General features: G+C 40.0%; 1 long non-coding RNA gene across 3 annotated transcripts in view; it reads right to left on the minus strand.

Moving 5' to 3' along the window:
* Positions 1-4,601: 4,601 nt before the first annotated feature.
* The window catches only part of LOC131512599 (uncharacterized), a 30,649-nt gene continuing 17,311 nt past the window's right edge, over positions 4,602-17,939 (minus strand). For 2 of the 3 annotated variants that reach the window (XR_009262203.1, XR_009262205.1), the window contains exons 2-3: positions 8,580-8,690; positions 4,602-6,447 (exon numbers count right to left, since the gene is read on the minus strand). This is a non-coding gene — a long non-coding RNA (uncharacterized LOC131512599). The remainder of the gene's footprint in view (positions 6,448-8,579; positions 8,691-17,939) is intronic. The other variant, XR_009262204.1, reaches the window with a different exon arrangement.

Consider the following 17,939-nt stretch of genomic DNA (forward strand, 5'->3'; position numbering starts at 1 on the left):
GTAAATACTAATTATAAGGACTTTGAAACCAGATGACTATTTGCTAGAACCATCCATGCATGAGATGACAGCAATGAATGGCTGAAGGCAACTAACCACCAATATAAGCAAAGTGTGAAAGCCATAGAGCCTCCTGGGCAGGATTTAAAGAGACTCCCATATTCAGCAAGATGGCAGAAAAATCTGAGGATCAGGGCCAGGATTTAAGTATAAGAGTAGTGGAGTTACATGTAGGTTGAAATTTCACTTTGGCAGGTCTCCTACACTAAGCTCATGGCCCTGCTTGGAGGGAGGGGGACCCTGAGACTCAGGATGAGGAAGAATCTAAATCCTCAGATTCCACTGGACTATCTAGTCCTAGAAAAGGTAGAGCATTCATTTTTATTAAAGGCTAATTTTTCTTTCTTACTTGAAGGTGATGCAGAAGACTCTACCTTTCAAGGCAATATACACCCCTTATAATCTACTCCACAACCTCTTATAATCACCAGAAGAATAACTTAGGGTCAAATCATAATGTAGCCCCTTTGGGGAAGTGCTGGGATTACAAATCAAGGAAGGGGATTATACACCTAAGGACCTGAAGGATCCAACCATTTATTGGCAAGGGACAATGAATGAATGGGCTGGAATTTAGGGACGGGGGGTTGATTAAGGAGGATGGAATATAAAGTTGGATAAAGAATAGTTTATAAAGGGGTGCCTGGGTGGCTCAGTCAGTTAAACGTCCGACTCGATCTCAGCTCAGGTCGTGATCTCACGGTTTGTTGGTTTGAGCCCCACATCAGACTCTGCTGCTGACAGCACAGATTCTGTCTTTCCCTCTCTCTCCCCACCCCCCCCCACTCTCTCTCTCTCCACCTCTGTCTCTAAAAAATAAATAAATAAACTTAAAAAAAAATAGTTTCTAGATACAGAAGCACTTGCCCTTGATGCAGGATTTAAGATCCTAGCAAGAACCTCAGGAAACATGCCAACATTGTTGTGGCAGATGATGGAGGAAGGGATGGAAAGGCCAAGGGAGAGTGGGCATGTTAATGTGGCTATATCGTGCAATGTCAGAAAACCTGTTAGCTTATTATGTTCTGTGAGAGACTTCAGAGGACATTCCATTTACCAAAGAAAATGGGATTCTCTGGGGACACCAGCATTGTTAAGAATCTTTGTGGTGGCTAACCTCTATAGATCAGGACTGATTTTGGAAGATGCTGTTGCAGAACTGTCTCTCAGACAACCAAGTGCTGGGAGACTCCTGAAAAAATACAGTCCAGGTGGTGGCACTTAACTATCAGAAGTAGAGTAAGCTCAATTACTGTAAAGACTGGCAAGTTGGGGCAAGAAACATGACACCTACAGTGCTATGGAGATAGTGAATGGAATACAGCATTTCCAAGGTCAAAAACAGAATGAGCAGGCAACAATCACTTCTCAATGTATACAACAAAAAGAAAAAAAGGCTAAGGGCCGGTGCCCCAATAAAACGTCACAATCCCTTCTGGGTTTCTGAATCTGATCTAGGTGTCAACCCAGAGCCCATCAGCTGAAAGACTGGCTGGGTCCCATGAAGAAAGGACCCTGCAAGATCATGGCAAGTACTATAGTAACCATTCTCCCAGACCTTCTCCTGAGGGATCTACAATCATCTGCTTAGGGAACCCTGTGCTAGGGAAAGGGGGATACTCAAACATTTCAATAACCCTGTGATGACAGAGCATCAGGCCAGCAGAGCATCAGGTATGTACACTGTTGGTCATTTCTCCAGCCCCTGAATATACAATTGGAATAAGGAGCTGACAGAATGTTTGCGTTGGTTCCTTTGTTTTTGGTATCTACCACGCTATCCCCCATTTATCACCAGTCTTGTACCTACAAAAGTCTGATGCGTCCTGCAGTAGGACAGTGGGCTGCCACAAATCAATCAAGTAGTAGCGCCATCTGTAGCTGCTGTCCCAAATGTGGTATCTTTGCTGGAGCCGATGAGTATGGCATTTAGTACATGGCACACAGCCATTGACCTGGATATAATATAAACAACAAGACATAGCCTTGCCCCATGATCTTGCCCCATGGCTATATTAACTCTCTCCCTCTCTCATAATACAGTGACTGGCCTGTTTGGGTATTTCAGACAACCATATATTTGTCTACTTTGTTGGTGACATCATGTTAATCCGTTCAAATAAGCATGAAGTGGCAAATATTTTGGAGGCCTTGGTAAGACACGTGAACTGCAGAAGGTGGAAGATATAGCTAATGAGGATCCAGGGACCTACCACATCAATGAAATTTTCAGCTGTCTAGTGGTTTGCAGCATGCCAAGACATCTTCTTCAAGGTAAAAAGAACAAAATACTGTATATTACCCCTTCACCCACTCAGGGAGAAGCACACTGCCTCGTTAGATCTCTTTAGGTTCTGGCTGTAGTACACATTTGGTAATAATGCTCTCACCAAATGTTTATTGCTCTGTTTAAAACTTAGCTAAAAACAGTAATTATTTTTTTCATAGTTAACGTGCAGCAGGAATCCAGGAAGGTCTCAGTTGGGTGGGTCAGGGTTGGGTCTCCCATGTACTTGTAGTCCAACAATGGTTAAGCTCTGAATAGTGGTGGGAGGGGTGGTGGGGTGAGGTTGTTGGAGGGGTTAGTGAAAGGGAAGGCGGGGGGGGGGGGGCGGGGGGGCTGGAACAGCTGGCACCTGGCAAGACCTCTCTCTCGGTCTCTCTTTTTCTTTCTCTCTTCATATAGTCTCAGCAGATTTCCAGTCTATGAGGACTAGGTTGGGCTTCCTGAAAACATGGCTGTTGGTTCCAAAAGCATTCTCAGAAGGCCAAGTAGAAGCTGCAAAATCCTTTCTAAGCTAGTCTCAAAAATCACTCATTACTTCTTCTGCTCACCTTCGGTTGGAGCTGTCACAAGCTCCACCCCCACCCCCCCACCAGATTCAAGGGTAGGGGACATAGACACCACCTCTTAAATGGGAGGATTTAGGGATCATGTTTCTCAAATGCCATAGTGTGATAAATTGAACTTAGCATCAATTTTAGAAAAGCCTGGGTATGTGTGTTGGCTCTATTACTTTCTACATGTGTAATAATACAACCCATCTTTTCGGGAAAGGGTTTTTTAAACTTGAAGTATAGTCAGCACACAACTCTGCGTTGGCTTCAGGTGTACAGCACGGTGATTCAATAACTCTTAGTGTTACACTATGCTCACAAGCGTAGCCACCCTATGTCACCATACAGTGTTATTACAGTACTATCACCTATATTCCCTATGCTGTACCAGGAAAGGATTTTTGCCTTCTCTTTTTGCTTTAGTTTCCTCAATGGCAACATGGAGGATAGCGATTCTTTGTGGTCAAACTCCATAGGATGCAAGGAATAGAGACTCACTCATGTTACCAAGGGTTGCCAGGAAACAAACAAACCAAGTGTAGGAATGGCAGCTGCCCCAGAACTGAAAGTGGAGGTCATGGAGTCCCACTCTGGTCCTCTTGCATTTATCTGACTTGGCTACTCTTTGCCTTTCAGTTTCTCCCTCTTGCTTCCTGCTCACCTTCTGCTGTCTCTTGACTCTCCTTATCACTTCTAATGGTTCATGGTTTTTGCTTTCCTAGAACTTGAGCTAGCATCATGGCCTCTCCAACTTCCCTCTACATAGAGACATGTCAACATTGGCTCTCACCACTATCTTATTCTTTAGGAAGATCCTGGTTCAAATTCCTAGGAATGGGATAATTTTCTGGACTCACAGTGGATTATCTGTTTGGGTCACTTAGCAACCACTCTTATATAAAGACAGGCTCAGCCCTTACAATTTTAGCTGGAAGAAAAGGGCAGTCAATCATCAGGCAAGGCTGTATATTCATCAGCATGGTCCAGTGTAGATGTTGACCCCCAAGGATTGCGGTGCAGATCAATCAGAACAGAAAAGTAAAAAGTATTATAAAATACAAAGTTATTGAAGAAGATGTGACATTATGTTTTATTTTATTTTTTTAAAACATTTTATTTTTCAAGTAATCTGTACTTCCAACATAGGACTTGAACTCACAACCCCAAGATCAAGAGTCACACGCTCCATTGACTGAGCCAGCCAGGTGCCCCTATTAAATTTTAAACATACATTCAGATGTATCCCCAGGTTCATTAGAAATCCACATATCAAGTTAACATCCTTGCTAATTAATCTAGCATACGTCTTTACAGATTAATGTTTTGTTTCCATAAATGATTCTTGCAAATATTCTTCCCTAACATCTGGCTGCATGCTAGCCATGTCAGGATCTCTGAGTCGAAACAGAATCCTTCAAGTTTCAAGCAATTAGGCATTCAAGTGAATACCATGGTAATATGTAGATTTTAGCATTGTATTTTCTTGGATTCTCTTTAAAAAGAGGGAAACAGAAATTATTCTTCGTTCAATAATAAAGCATTGAAAATGCATCTGTTTCCAACTGCATGTGGTATCTGCTCAAATCTGTATTGGAAAATTACACTGTAAATGCTTTGTAGGCTTTTTTCCCCCACTCATTTTCAGTCTCTCACAGTCTCTCACTTCTTAATCAATTCCTATTTTCTCAACACAGACTGCATTGCCACCAAGCTATCAAATAATAATTTTCTTAGAACTCACAATGAAAAGGAAAAACTTAGCCAAACAAACAAACAAGTGTGACGCTCAGGAACCTTTTGTACCTGCGCCATCACCCTAAGGCGTTCATCCCTCTGCAAGCGGTGGGTTAAATTCAGACAGGCACCTGATACGGCGATTGCAATTCTTTAATTCAAGATTTTTCTTTAAGTCTGAAATGAACTTCCTTTCCCTTGTCTTCAGGAAAGCCTGCAAATACCAAATCCAATTATGAGAGAGATTTAATTTCCCTTTTGGTATATGACCCAGCACAACAATTATCTGTGGATGCTTAAAGAAAATTCATAAAGTAGAATTCTCTTGGTTCACACCAGATAAAGTCCCCATGAAATGATGCTGTGGTTGGCGTCATCTCCTGACATTCATGCATGATTCAGCACCTCTAGACAACAATTTGAGGGAATCTGTTTTTCCATTACAAGCAGACTCTGTCTTTTTGCTAGAAACCGGAAGGATCAGAATTCCCAGCTTTTTAAGGCTGGCTGCCTCCTGTGACACCCAGCACCCAGAAGCAATCCAGAGGCTTTTCTGGGTGTTTCTCTTCACACTGCTCCGTGGCACGGCAGTGATGAGGCATCCATCCAGGTGATTGACGGTTTTTTCACTTGTCCGCTGCCTGCTTCTGCATCTGCTGAGACAGCCTCTGTGTTTATATGTGTGATTAGGCTGAGAATTCTTGGGTCAACCACCCACAGATTGTATCAGAAATAATCAATCTTATTTGACTGTCTTAACATTTTGGCTATTTTGGTTGTTGAGGCAACCAGATCTGATGAAGTATTCGCTCGTCAATTTGATGTTCCACAATCGTCTGTCATGGTTCTGAAGTTGGAGGGGGAAAAAATAATAAAAATCAACTGTCAAAACAGTTCATTCCAAACAGTCAATCCAATCATGATTTTCTTCTTGACACCAGAGAGCATTGCTTCTCTTTTCCTTTTTTTTTCTTCACCTCCTCCTCTTCTCCTGAGATCTGTCCCTCCCACAAACAGTTTCTTTCCTCCGGTTATGTTGATGAGCAGCAGAGAAGGGAAATATTTTAGGTTCACAAAGGCTTACATTTTCCTAGAAGATTTCTGTTTCCTTTGTTTTGATGTTTGATGACTTTTTGCTGTTGGGTAGTCCTGGAAGGACAGATATATTGAATGTATGGAGAGTGTTGATCTTAATGGAGAATTTAGGCAGCAATGTCCTTTGCTTTCTCGTTCAAGATGAATTTTCCTTTTCGGGGAGCACAGCTCCAAAGCCAGGGACAGGCAGCTGGCTTCCACAGTCCCTTCCTGTGCCTGAGCCTGCTCCAACCTTCTTGGAACAGAATAGCTCTGAGTCTGGCCCTGGTGTGGGATGTGGCTAGCTTTCCAAGTTGGGAAATGTGTTAGTAATTACTTTTTACTGCTGTCTTTATTTGAATTTCCAGACTTCTCCCCCCTTCTCCCAGCCTGTTTTTCTCCACCCAGCTTTCTACCTCATTCTGACTGCTAATTTAACCCTGGCTGCCTTCCTCCAGAAACATTTGACCTTGTGCAAGAACTTGGCATGAATTTCTCTCCTCCTACTTCCCCAGAAGGGAAGCACTGGGCTAGGATAATTAGCATCAGCAAGCAGCTCGGCCCAACTGCCTGCCTGTGTCCTCTGGGTTCCACCTGGTTCAACGATAGCCCCCTTTTTTCTGGGCAAAAGGGCAGTGGCCACTAGTTTCCAGTTGCCAGGAGACCTTGTTCCACATTTTGCTTCAAGAAGATGTTACCAGGGATGTGGACTAAGCCAATTAGCTCCTTTAATGAAGTAACCTGTAGGGGAAATGTGAAAGCATGGGAACCTCCCCAGTCCACATCCTTTCTTTGGACTTGAAACAATTCTATTGGTTTTTCTTATCAAGAAAGGTTATTCTGTTTCAATTGATAGTCTAGAAAGGCTTACAAGGAAACTAAGATTGTTTAACCTGCTTACCTTTGCAATCACTTAAGAAATGTCCATTTCTTCCTTCTGTTGATAAGTTAATTACATACCACTTTTATCTCCCTGTTAATTAAGCCCCTAAGGGCAAATACTGGGTATAGTTTCATAACTGAAATACCAGCATATATGTACTTGAAAATAATGCTACTTCAGTCCTTGAAAAATGGTCCACAAATCCATATTCACTAATTCAGTCCACTTTCTTTATTATACGGAATGAGCAGGGTTTCATGGTATATGTTTGTGAATGTATATTATTAGAGTTTATAGAATAGAACTATGTTTGTAAAACGACTTGGGTTATAGGGATTCAGTATACAGCTACGGTCAGTTGGGTGGAGATCGTGATAAAAATTATAGATAGGGACATTGACGATACCCACAGAAGCACAATCTATTGAATCCAGCCTATGAAACGCAAGAGACTTAGTACAAAACTCAACCATTCTGTGCACATATACAAAACACATATATTTTGTGTATATGTACAGGACACTTAGTCATACAGATTAGGACTAAATTGTGGATCACCATCCTATCCTTCTATTTACTGGGCAGGGGGAAGTAGCAATTGTATGTATGGGTCCAGGGGATAAGACCTCTACTTAGTAGATGCATGTCCAGAGATGAGATTTCTCCATATTGTATCTACCTCTCAGATTAATGAAAACTGGCATTGTTTTCTAACAATGAGATTCTCCCTACCTCCACTTAGGAGGACCAGTTCCTTAATCAAGCTTGGATTCTCCATAATGAAGTGCACTACATACGGCCCAAAAGAGAGAGTGTGAGAGCAAGAGCATGCACTCTAGGTCTAAAGCTCTGCCTCTAGCTGTGGGCCCCCGAAGTATTTTCAATAAGGTACAAACTTGACTGTTGTACAAATACACAAAGGACACATGCCAAAATTCATTTGCCCTATTAATGAAGGAAGCAGTGGGACTGTAAAACTGGTTCAATAATTGGAAAGACTAAATCTATATCTATAGATAGAAAGACAGATAGATTGAAATGATCTTTGGAATTGCATTTTGTACTGGACAAAAATCAGTTGCATTTTCACGACAAAAATTCATGAGTTAGGAACACCTGGCTGGCTCAGTCGTCCGAGTCCACACCCTTGATCTGAGGCTTATGAGTTTGAGCCCCACATTGGCCACAGAGCTTACGAAAGAAAGAAGGAAGAAAGAAAGAAAGAAAGAAAGAAGAAAGAAAGAAAGAGGATAAAAGAAAGAAAAGGAAAAAAAGAAAAAAGAAAAGAAAAGAAGAGAAATGAAATGAAATTCACAAGTTAAATTATAACTTCATATAAGTTCATAGAGCCTGGTACTAATCAATAGTAAATAAGAAGTCACACAAGAGTACATTCCCCTAGAGAATGAATACTCTGTGGGCTCCAATTAGATAAAGCTCCAGTATGATATTGAAGGTCATGCAAGTATCTTTTTGCTTTATTTTCAGGTTTGGGATCATTTTCCCAACAGGACTTAGGGTAAATTACCTCTCTCTCTGAACTGCAATGGCTTTATTTGAAAATCAAGAGTAAGGATATCTACATTTCAGGATCGCTGAACGATTTAAATGAAATTATATATCTAAAGCACACCCCACAATACCTCCATAAGTGACAATTCCCTTTTCTACATGGATTCTTTTTATTCCATGTTAACTGACATTTTGCCAATCAGATCTCTTTCAATTGGCACTTCCACATATTACCAAAATAATGATAATTGATGGTTATGATGATGACCCCGAAATCTTCACAGCCTTCTGTGTCATTACAGTTAAAATTATGTGTTCAGCATAGTATTAATGTTAAGTGTAATTTATTATATTCTACTTTTTAAAAAAACGTCATTATCCCTGGACCTTGACTCAGTTAAAACAAAATTTCCAGTTAACCAAAACCATATTTTCCAGATTATTAAGCTTATAAGAAAACTCTAACAAGTGTTTTTACCTGGAACACCAGTTTGAATCCAGAAGTGCCCATCTTAAGTGGTAGATTTGAACAAATGTCCTCTAAATTTTCTTCCAACTCAAAGATTTTATAATAAGTGGAAAAGGATACCTAATAAAAAATAATACATAGAAAGGAGAAAGTGCATACATTTTAGGCCTCAGAAAAAACACAATTGTGTACTAAAAATAATAACTGTGGGAGTAGTGTTTTTATTTCTTTAAAAACATGTCATTATGGACAATTTCAAACATACAGAAAATAATAAAACACTCAGATACCCACTACCCAAATTTAACACAGTTTAACATAAACATTTTACTCTGTCATGTCACCTTGAGATTAAAAAAAAAAAAAGATACAGCTAAATCCCTCTTCTCATCCTCTAGTCTCTCCCTTTGTCCACCTTCTACACCCCAAAGATAATCATATCCTGAAGTTGATCTATATCCTATGGCAATGTGCATCCGTAACAATATACAGCATTGTTTTGTGAGATTTGAGACTTTACTCAAGTGGTATCATATGTTATGTGTCATTTTGCAACTTCTCTTTTTTTCACTCAACACTGGGTTTTTTTTTTAACTTTATCTGTATAGAGCTATCAAGACCTACTCTATGTTGTATTCCAAAATGTAATTATCCTACAATTTGTTGAACTATGTCTTTACTGAGCTATTATCTCCAATTTTTTGCTGGAACAACTCTGCAAAAGCTATCTTTGTAAGTACAAAGAATTTCCTGGACTATGAGGAATGTACACCTTCTACCTTCCTAGACATTGCCACATTGCCCTCTAAAGTGATTATACTGATTTCTATGTCTCATAGCATGAATATTTTCATACAATTATAGACATTTGACTGTCCTTTTCAATGAAGTGACTTCATAATCTGTGCCTATGTTTCTATTGAATTGTTTCTTTTTCATATTCATTTGTAAGTGTGCATGTGTGTGTGTGTGTGTGTGTAAAATCTTTTGATGGTTATATGTATTAAAAATATTTTTTTCTATTATTCATTTGTATTTTTAATTTTTTATGAGTAGGAAGTATATTTTCTCCTTACATAGATGACCCTTTTCTGGCAGTATTTATTGATAGCTTATCTTTTCCTCATAATGCTACCTCAGTCATGAACATCTCAAATATACGTGGTCTGACAATGGGTTCTTGGTTTGTCCCAATGGTCTATTTGTCAATACTAGGCTGCTTTAATTGCTATAGTTCTACAGAACACCTGCGGATATAGTTGTGTGGGTCTTTCCTCCTTATTCTTTTTCAAACTTGCCTTGACTAATCCTGGCCTTTTCTCTTCCACATGAATTTTAGAATCAGGTTGCCAAGTTCTATGAAAAATCCCATTAGTTCATTGGTTTTGAGGAAACCTCAATTACAAAGCTAGATTTCATCCTAAGAAAGTTCATTTGTATGATAAGTATGTTAAGAAGAATGAGCCCTGGGCTAAAATTTGGGGTAGAATATCTAACTATATAAGAGCGTTTGGACAAGCCCATTTATAACTCCGGGCTTCAGTGTCCCCATCTGTAGAAGAGTCTGGCCCATGAATATACGATAGCATACCAAAACCAATACCACTCAGAAAGTAATTCCTAAAATAGCCGCATCAGCATCACCTGGGAGCTTATTAGAATTGCAATTAGAATCAAAATCTCTGGGGCGCCTGGGTGTCTCAGTTGGTTAAGCCTCCGACTTCCGCTCGGGTCATGATCTCCCGGTTGGTGAGTTTGAGATCCGCATCGGGCCTCTGTGCTGACAGGTCAGAGCCTGGAACCTGTTTCAGATTCTGTGTCTCCCTCTCTCTCTCTGCCCCTGTCCCACTCATACTCTCCTCTCTCTCTCTCAAAAATAAACATTAAAAAAATTAAAAAAAAAAAAGAATCAGAATCTCTAAGGATGGAGCCCAGGAATCTATGTTTAACAAGTATCTCAGGTGATTCTTATGTATGGTGTGATGGTTAATTTTGTGTCTCAACTTGGTTAGGCCACAGTATCCAGATATCTGGTCAAACAGTATTTTAGATGTTTCTCTACATGAATTTTTTAGATGAGATTAACATTTAAATAAATAAACTTTGAGTAAAGCAGATTATGCTTCATAATGTGAATGGGACTTGTCCAATCACTTGGAGGCCTTAATAGAAAAAAGACTGATTTTCCCCTAGGAATAAGGAGTTCTACCAGCAGACCATCTTTGGACTCAAACTGCAACTCTTCCATGGGTCTCCAATCTGCCAGCCCACCCTGCAGATTTTGGACTTGCCAAACCTCCATAATTACACGAGTCAATTCCTTAAAATAACTCTCTCTCAGATGGATAGATAGATAGATATAGATCTCTCTATGTATATATTGTATATTATTTATGTTTATATTTCTTTCTCTTACTGGTGCTGTTTCTCTGGAAAACCCAGACTAATATACATGGTAAAGTCTGAGAAGCTCACCCTCCAGAGCACCTAGCATAATCCCATCCTTTTATGTATGATTTGTCCAGGTTTACCCATTTGTGAAGAGCTGTGTCTACAGTGTAGGTCACAGGATACCCAGTTTGATGTGTTTTCTGCTGTGCTGTGCTGGTTAAGGAAAACACACTGTAAAGAAAATAAACTGAGTGGGTGAGTTAAGGAGAGCAGAAATTTTATTTTCACAATGAATTAATGTGAGTTCCACTTAAATAAGGAGCTCACCTGGTAATTCATTTATAAATTTCTACCTGCTTGACAGAAAAAGCAGCAGCAGAGAACTGAAAGAGTGGGCCCAGATACCATTTAAAGCTGAATCATAAATGAAAATAAAGTATCTCTGAAATAAAAATGAAAGACAAGATAAGCTTCTTTTAGTAAAATATTTTATTACCCTCCACAATTTAAAACATGTACAAGTGTAGGAGCGCCTGGGTGTCTCACTTGATTAAGCGTCTGACTTCAGCTCAGGTCATGATCTCGCGGTTTGTGGGTTCGAGCCCTGCTTCGGGCTTTGTGCTGACAGCTCAGAGCCTGCAACCTGTTGCGGATTCTGTGTCTCCCTCTCCCTCTGCCCTGCCCTGCTCATGCTCTGTCTCTCTCTGTCTCTCAAAAATAAATAAATGTTAAAAAAAAAATTTTTAATTAAGAAAAAACGTGCACAAGTATAAAAGTGGGACCACAGACATAAGTGTAGACATAAGCTCTGTATGCTCACCACTTGGGTCTGGAAAGCATTTCGTGGGCAAAATTAACCAGTCAGGCCCTGGCAGTGGACCACAGACATAAGTGTAGACATAGCTCTGTATGCTCACCACTTGGGTCTGGAAAGCATTTCGTGGGCAAAATTAACCAGTCAGGCCCTGGCAGTGTGAGAGATCCATATCTCAATAAGGGGGAATGAGTAAACGCAGCTCTAAACTTCATCCACTTCCTAGTAACATACCCTGATGTAGGGAAAACAGCACAAAAGGATCTAGGGTTAGATCATTGGAAAAATTTCCATAGCGTAAGCACTTTGAATAATGGAATGTACTCTGCATGACCTGAATCTAAATTCCTACCCAGCAAGCCAATGACCTTGGGATCCCAGGTCGAACACTTTATGTTTCTAAATGTACGAACCTATTGCTATCAGAGAGATTTTGCTGACTTGCGCTCAATAATGGATCAGGCCTTAGTGAGTAATCAGTGGATTGAGAAAAAAGGAAATAAAAAAGCATCTTTCCAACCAGCAGATCTGTTTTCTCCCTGTGTGAAGCACAAAACACACAAAATCATGACTACTTCCAACGACTGGAAGAGTTTACAGAAAGTGAAAACTAATCCTCTCATGTGGAATATAAGCTTGGACACACAGACATTTATAACCCTTTATCTCAACTGAAAGGTCTTTGGTGCTTTCAAATGGCTCTGGGTTGTCTGAGGCTGACCTGGGGTCTTGTTAGAAATTTAGCATCTCCTCCGGCATCACTCTTGCTAGGGTGGAGAGCCCACAGTGAGGCAATGGGGGAGGCCCCTGGAACACTGCATGAATATTTATAAGAGAAAATGTATTAATAGAGCTTAAAGAACGTCTATCCCCAACCCTCCAAGAGACAAAAGAAATGTCCAAGGGAGATAGCTGACTAGAATTTTTTAAGCCACTGATATTTTAAAATCTATTATTTTTAAATGGCACCTCTCCTCTCAGCATCTGAATGGGGAATTTCAAACACACACTGCCCATTCCCTGCCTTTATCAGCTGTCCTCCCAGGGACTCTGTTGGGAAACTTTCTTTTGAGTTTATCAGACCTGATTCTCTACAGAGAAGCCAGCAAAGCCGGTATGTTTCAGAAATGCATATGCTGTCATTAAAATAGCTGTCCGTTCTCCCAGAGTACCTCCCATAAAAGCATTTTAATTCTCTAACCAAAATGTAGTTCAGCCTTTATTCCGCAAAGCCAATTTGTTTATGTTTCCAAGTTCAATCACAATCTATTTGTAAAACCTATTTAGAATCAGAGTCACATAGCCAGAAATGATCATGCTCTAATTTCCTTATTAGAGAGATTCTTGTTGCAGCTGGCAGCTTGATTTGACTGCTCCCAGGGTCTGGAGCGACATGTTCTTAACCTCGTTTCCCGATTTTGTTCTTCATTCCTTTTGTTTTCTTTCCCCTCAAAATACAAATATCAAGCCAGAGAGGAACAATTCCTAACTCTGTTGCTTAGACAGAGGTGAAATAAGAGACTGCCACCTTTTTACCTGTCAAGACATGAACAAGATTGGGCTACACATAATATCTGCAGGAGAGAAAGGAAGGAAATGTTCACAAAACACAGCATGACAAGAAAGATGCTTTAGGATTTGGGTAAAAGGTTGATTATTTCAAAGGACTCGGAATGCTATTTTCTGGATAATTGAATCGGAATTAAAGCAGAAAGCCTTTGTAGCATTTGAGAAATCTACTTTTTCTTGCAAAATTTTCTTTACAAGATAGGTGACTCAATCTTCTTGACATAGCAAGATACATCTTTTCAAGGTAATTTAACAGTTCTCTAACAATGCGGTGTCCTGAAGCGTCTCTGTGTCTGTATCAGTTGGTGAAATCTTACCCATCCTTTAAAGTCTGGTTCAAATGTTATTTTGTGAAGCTTTCCCCAATGTCTCAATATTTTCTTAATGCAACCTAGTCATTTGTTATGTACAGTATTACAGATTTCACTAGTCTAAGCAGAGGATGCTATGAAAACCACAAAGATGCTCCCATCTTGCTTGTAACAGTGGTTAAAATAATGTCATATCACAAGGTGCACCCTGTAATAGATTATCAATTGCCCAGAGACCTTGCCTTCCTTCCATGTCTCTCAAATTAAACTAGACTGAGAAGCAACACGGTCTACTAATAACTAAGTGTCAAATAAATATGTGAAACTTGTCACACAGCGCTAAGCTTGTTTTCCAAGAGTCTGGGGTACAGAGAATCAGGCAAAATGACATGTTCCAGATCTTTGAATTGGACAATTCAACCAATAATACGAATATATTCAGCCAAAAAAAGATGAGATCTTACCATTTGCAATGAAATGGATGGACCTAGAGGGTATTATGCTAAGTGAAATAAGTTGAACAAAGAAAGACAAATACCATGTGATTTTACTTACATGTGACATATATAAAACAAACAAACAAACAAACAAACAAACAAAAAACAGAACAGACCTGTAAATACAGGCAAGAAACTGATGGATGCCAGAGGGGAAGGGTTTGGGGGGTTGGGCAAAATGAGTGAAAGAAAGTGGGAGACAGGTTTCCACTTTCTGAATGAATAAGTCCCAGAGATGAAAGGTACAGCACAGGGAATACTGTCAACGGTATTGTAGTAGTGTTGTGTGTGACAGATGGTGGCTACACTTACGGTGAGCATAGCATTGTATAGAGTTGTTGAACCACCATGTTGTAGCCCTGAAACCAATATAACATTGTGTGTCAACTCTAAAAAAAAAAAAAAAAAAAAAAGATGCTTGCTAATTGCTTACCTAATATTCATTCATTCCTCCCTTTTTTCTCACCAACTGAACCTTGAATGTATTAATTTTTTTGAAGGTGTATGTGTCCAATTTAAAACAACTTTCCAGACTCCCAGCAGTTAGGAATGGCCCTATGATCCAGTTGTGGCCAAGGAGATTAAAGAGGAATGCACTGAGTACAACTCACAGGAACTTTTCAGAGGCAATTTCAGCTGGTGTGCTTTTGGCCCTTTAACTTTGGTGTTCTTTTCCCCTTTTTTTTTTATTTTATTTTATTTTTTAATGTTTATTTACGAGAGAGAGAGAGAGAGAGAGAGAGTGAGCAGGTGAGGGGCAGAGAGAAAAAGGGAGACACAGAATCTGAAGCAGGCTCCAGGCTCTGAGCTGTCAGCAAGGAGCCTGACATGGGGCTCGAACTCATGAACTGAACTGTGAGATCATGACCTGAGTCAAAGTCAGATGCTTAACCAACTGAGCCACCCAGGTGCCCCTCCCTTTCTTCTTGCTTAAGACCTAGACTTAGTGTCTAGTAATACAGCAGCCATTATGTAACCTTAAGGATGATGAAATAGTAAGATTTAAAGAGTCTGGACCCTTGATGATGTTGCTGGTTCACGTTAGTCTTGGATGCCAACTCAGATCTGCTCTGGCATGAGACAGTAAACTCCTTTCCTGTCTACATGACCTTTTGTCAGGCGTCATTACTTGTAGGTGGGAACAATCCTGACAGATATGCCTTTCTTTTTTTTAATGTTTATTTATTTATATTGAGAGAGACAGTGTGTGAGAGTGGGGGTGTTAGTGGGGGACGAGCAGAGAGGGAGGGAGAGAATCCCAAGCAGGCTTCGCACTGTCAGTGCAGAGCCCAATGCGGGGCTCAAACCCCCAAACTGTGAGATCATGACATGAGTCGAAATTGAGTCATATGCTTAACCAACTGAGCCACCCAGGTGCCTCCAGATATGTCCTTCTTAACCAATAGAGAGGCCCAAAGTAAACTTGCCTGGGACTTACTTGTCCAAACACACAACTCCTACAGCTCGAATATCAGTTGCCCCCACCATCTCCCCTTACGATAACGCTTGACAGTCATTTCAGAAAACCTGGCAACCCACATCAATGAAATTCCCAGAGATTATCAAGCCCTCTTGTTTTTAGCCAATTTTTGTATTGCCAAATAAAATATTTTTACTTGCTAAATCTAGTAACCCTACCATTTTTGGGGGAAACTGTCTAAAATGTTTTACAAGCTTTCCAAATATCTTGAACACTTTGTAATCTTAATATTTTCTGCATGTTTCTGTGATTACTACATTCTGCTTTCTATACAATGCTCTTTGTTAATGTTTACTCATGTGTTTCCTCTATATTCAATGGTTCCAGTATGCTAAGTTTATGTTTGTAAGTGCATGCAAACACACACACACACACACTTTCTCCCTCTTGCCAGTTGGGAGTGTTTTACTGACAGAATGGCCACCTATGATATCTTGGCCTTGCCTATCCAATTGACTCTTTAACACCTGCTTTTAATGTGACTATGCTAGGATTTTGTCTAAAGTAAAAGTAAACAACTCTAAATAATGATTTAAAGGATGAAGCTATCAATAAAAATGGTGGACTTTGTGGTATTTATTTTCACATAAATGCCATGTTTCTGGCCTCCTGATTCTTGACTGTGTTTGGTTGCAATACCTGTATATTCAAATGATCTCTCAATGAGAGAGGTGCTGCTGTGTAATATTGTCTCTTTAAACACTTGCCCATTCTGTGTGTGTATACATGCATGGGCATCCCTGCATAGGGATGCTCACACACACGTGCACGTGTGCAGACACGCGCATACACACACTTAGTTGTCACTTGAGAGCTTTTGTGCCCTGAAAGTCTATTTATCTGAACGTCGTCTGTGCTAGTGTTTAAGTTCCTTGATGGCCTAGATGACAGTGAATAATTTTATTGAATACTCTTGACACGCAGCATTACTCATCAGCTGGGCTTGATCAGTGCTCTCTGTTGGTGTCAATTCTCTGTATATTCTTGCTTCTCAAGCAAGGACTGGCAGCAAAAGCATAGCCAGGTTGCTTAGGAGAAAAGCAGAGTCGAAAATCCTTCCCCAGACCTACCAAATCAAAATCCACATTTTTAACCAGACCCCAGATGAGTCCTATGCACATAGAAGTTTGTGGAGCACTGATACAGAGCAGGGGTTCTCAGACTTTAGTGCATCAGAGTCACCTGGAGTGTGCACTGAAATACCAGTTTCTGGGCCCCACTTCCGGAATTTCAGATTCAGTAGTTTGGGGCGGGGTCTGAGAATCTGCATGTCTAACAAGTACCTGCTGGTGTTTGGAGACCAAGGCCAAGTCTTTTTGAGAACCACTGCTCTCAAGGAAGCTAAATGACAGAACTGTCAAAATGCAACGGCTTAATAATCAGAAAGCTGCATTTTAGCTTTTATTCTTCAAGTATCTAGCTGTGTGACCTTGAGAAGGTTGTTTTACTGTCTCTCTTTTTCTCATCGGTAAATAATATGATTTGAGGATCAGCTCAAGCACAGAACTTGTCTTCTTGGCATCTGTTTACACGTCTGGTCTCCCCTGTACATTGTCAGCTCCTTGAAACCAGGAACCACATTTTAATTATTGTTGTATCCCCAGTGAGACCATAGAAGTCTCTCAGCTGAATGAGTGAATAAATGAGCAAATAAAGAAATGAATCCAAGATAGGAGGTACAAGTTGTAAAAGCATTTTTAAAATGAAAGATATTATTATTGTTGTATATGGTACCTAGTTTTTTAAGATTGGTGATTAAACTACTATCGTGTCAAGGACACTAATAGTAATAATAATAATAATCATAGCAGCAACAACTAACATTCCTATGTTAGATGCAAAAACTAATAATTTTTTTGAATTTATTTTGAGAGAGACAGAGACAGTGCAAGTAGGGGAGGGGCAGAGAGAGAAGAAGAGAGAGAATCCCAAGCAGGCTCCACACTGTCAGCGGAGAGCCTGATGCAGGGCTCAAACCCACAGAACCGTGAGGTCACAACCTGAGCCGAAACCAAGAGTTGGATTCTTAACTGACTGAGCCACCCATGCGCCCCGCAAAAGCTGATAATTTAGGAAGAAGACATATCCAAGATATTGAATCCAGTAGGCATGAAACCATAAGATACCAGGAGGCATGAGTTGATATGTCTAGGGAGATGAGGATTAGAGCAATTAAACTAGACTCAAGGCACTGGGTGTTGGTATAGAAACCAATTTGACAATAAATTTCATATATTTAAAAAAATAAATAACTAAGTAAATAAAACAAACCTCAAAAAAAAAAAATAAACTAGACTCAAGGACAAC

Source organism: Neofelis nebulosa, chromosome 5 (genome assembly GCF_028018385.1).
Source record: "Neofelis nebulosa isolate mNeoNeb1 chromosome 5, mNeoNeb1.pri, whole genome shotgun sequence".
Lineage (NCBI taxonomy): Eukaryota > Metazoa > Chordata > Mammalia > Carnivora > Felidae > Neofelis > Neofelis nebulosa.